At 80.1% G+C, this 2,855-nt stretch overlaps 1 non-coding gene across 1 annotated transcript; it reads right to left on the bottom strand.

The window, feature by feature from the left end:
- Positions 1–856: 856 nt before the first annotated feature.
- On the bottom strand, positions 857–1,009 carry LOC142596901 (5.8S ribosomal RNA). Its single transcript, XR_012831925.1, has one exon. It is a non-coding gene; the product is annotated as a 5.8S ribosomal RNA (ribosomal RNA).
- Between the last annotated feature and the right edge of the window lie 1,846 nt (positions 1,010–2,855).

Below are 2,855 nucleotides of genomic sequence, written 5' to 3' on the forward strand. Positions count from 1 at the left end.
CGCCGCACCACCGCGCGGCGGGGGTAGGGGGGGGGCGCGCGCGGCGAAAGCCCCAGCCCGAGACGGCCCGACGGCACGCGCCGCCGCCGCCGCAGCGGCGTCGGACGCGCAAACGGGAGACGGCCCGCCGGGGAGAAACGGACGGCCACAGCCAGGCGACCGCCCCGCGGGCGGGGGCGCGCGGCGCGGCGCGTGGAGGGAAGGGAGGACGGCGTAAACGCGGCCCGCGCGCTGCGGGTCGCCGCTGCCGCCCCCGCGGACCCCCCTCGCGCCGCGCCCGCGCCCCGCCGCGGACGGCCCCGGGCCGGGCCTGGCCGTCGGGCGGCCCGGCGGCGCGGCGGCGGGTTCGGGGAGAGAAAAAAAAAGACGGACGGGACGGAGACGGGGGCCCTGACCCCCCGTCTTCCCCGGCACCCGCGCGCGCGGCAGCACGGCACGGTACCCCCGCGGTACCCACCCGCAGACAGCCGCCCGCGCGGGACGCCGGTGGCGAGGCACGCGCCTCGCCCCGCCGCGCCCCTTCTCTCCCCACCGCCGCGCCGGGCCCGACCGGCCCCGACGACGTGCCCCGCCCCTCCCCGTGCCGCGCGGCACGGGGGGGCGGGGGAAACCCCGGCGGGACGAGCTCCGCACAGCGGGCGCTCCGGGAGCGGGGAGCTTCGGAGCGCTCCCCGAGTCTCGATTTAGGGGGACGAAGGCCCTTTTCTTGGCAGACGCCGCTGCCGCCGGGACGCGGGGGAACCGCTCCCCCGCCCGCCCGGGGCCGCGCGCGCGGGCCTGCGATGCACCCCAGCCGCGCCGCTGCGGCCGCCGCCCGGCGACGGGGCGGCGGCTCAGCCGGCGATTGATCGTCAAGCGACGCTCAGACAGGCGTAGCCCCGGGAGGAACCCGGGGCCGCAAGTGCGTTCGAAGTGTCGATGATCAATGTGTCCTGCAATTCACATTAATTCTCGCAGCTAGCTGCGTTCTTCATCGACGCACGAGCCGAGTGATCCACCGCTAAGAGTTGTCTGGCTTTCGGCACCGCCCCGCGCGCGCGGGGGGACCGGGACCGCTCGCGGAGAGCGGCCCCTCGCTCAGAGGGCGGCCCACCGCACGCCCGACGCGCCGGCCCGCCCCTCCGCCCGCGCGGAGGGGACGCGACGCGGCGCGACGCGGCGCGACGGACAGGCCTCGCCTCGGCTGACCGTACGAGCACACAATACGGAAAAAAAATAGAGTGTGAAGTAAAAATACGGAACGGAAAAAAAAATTTAACCCCGAAGGGCAAGGGCGGGGGAGCCCGCGCTCCCCGACCGATCGGACCTGGGACAAACGACACAAGCGCCTTGCGCGCTTCGGGGGCGGCCCAGGCGCCCGGGCTCGGCCCGGCCTCCGCGCGGAGGCCGCCACGCGCCCGGCCGCGCCGCTCCGCTCGCCTCGCTCTCGGGACACCGGGTGTGCCGCTGCTGCCCGCCGCCGCCGGCCGACAAGCAGCGGCGGGGCGCCCCGCCGGCCCCGCGCGCGCCTCTCCGCGCAACAGCTCCGCCGCGCTACGACAGCCGGCTCCCCCCGCCCGGCTCGCTCCGCCCGGCGACGCCGCGGACGGCTCCGCAGCCGCCGCGCGCACGCCGGAGGCGGCGACCGCCGGAGCCCGAGCCGACGGACGCGCGCCGCCCCCCGGACGGCGCCCCCGCCGCCGCCGCACCGGAGCGGCTCGCCCTGCCCGCAGCGCCCGGAACCGCCGCTCCTCGCCTCGGCCCCCCTTCCGCGGGCACGCGCCCGGGCGGAAGGCGGACGGCGCTGAGGCCGGGGGCGGCTCCCGCTCTCCCCGTTTCCACGCGGAGACCGGGAGTGGGACGCCCCCGCCCGCGCGCCCGCCTGCCCGGCTCGGCCGGGAAGGGCGCGACGGGGAAGCGACGGACGGGGCCCGGGCCGGGACGAGCCGACCGCCGGCCGGACGGCGGCCGGAGACACCCTCCGGCCGACCGACACACGCCGAGCGGCGCCGCCGCCGCTCGGCCGGGGTGCCGCCCTCGCCGGTGGCGAGCGCCCGGGAGACCGCCGAGCGGCTCCGCTGGGCGGGGCGCGTGGGGAGGGGAGCGGAGCGCAGCGCGCCGCAGCGCTGCGACAGAGAGCGCGGCGGCCCGGGAGGGACGCCCGGCGAGCCCCCACCGCGGGGACTCGCCGCCCCGGCGGAGGAGCACGCGCTCCCGCCGGGGTCGCCCGTTTCGAGGCGAGCGGGCCGGCCACGGCCGGCCGCGCCGCGGCCTCTCCGACGAGACCGGACCGCGGAGAGGGGGGGGCAGTGAGAGGCCCTCCCCGGCACGGCCGCCCCGCGGGGGGGGTTGAGCGCGGGCGGCGGACACCTCGAAGGGGCCTCGAGGAGAAACTCCCCGCCCCTTGGGGCACCGACCGCCGCCCGGCCGCCCCCCCGGGGGCCGCACCGAGCCGCCCGGGTCTTTAAACCTCCGCCCGGCTCCGCCGGCCTTCGACCCCCGGACTCCGCCGCCGAGGGAGGGCCGCCGAAGCGCGGACGCTAGGTACCTGGCCCTGGGGCGAGGGAAACGACCTGAAGGCCCCGCGGGGGTGCCTCCCCCGCTGCCGCCATCGGGGGAGCGTCCGCCCGCGGGGGCGCGCCCGACATCCGCCGCCAACACCACGTCCTCCTTCCCGGGGCCCGGGGTTTCCCTCAGTAGCCCGGCGCTGCGCCCGGGAGGAGAGCCGTGGCTCGGGCCGCCCGCTCGCGCGGGACGCGACCCGGCCGAGAGCCTCGCCGGCCGAAGGCGGCAACGGCGGCGCGGCGCCCCCCGCCGCCGCGCCCGCCCCCGCGCCCACCCCGACCCCCCCCCCCGCGGGGGGGGGCCGCCGGTGG

The sequence above is a fragment of the Pelecanus crispus genome, unplaced genomic scaffold (assembly GCF_030463565.1).
Source record: "Pelecanus crispus isolate bPelCri1 unplaced genomic scaffold, bPelCri1.pri SCAFFOLD_195, whole genome shotgun sequence".
Lineage (NCBI taxonomy): Eukaryota > Metazoa > Chordata > Aves > Pelecaniformes > Pelecanidae > Pelecanus > Pelecanus crispus.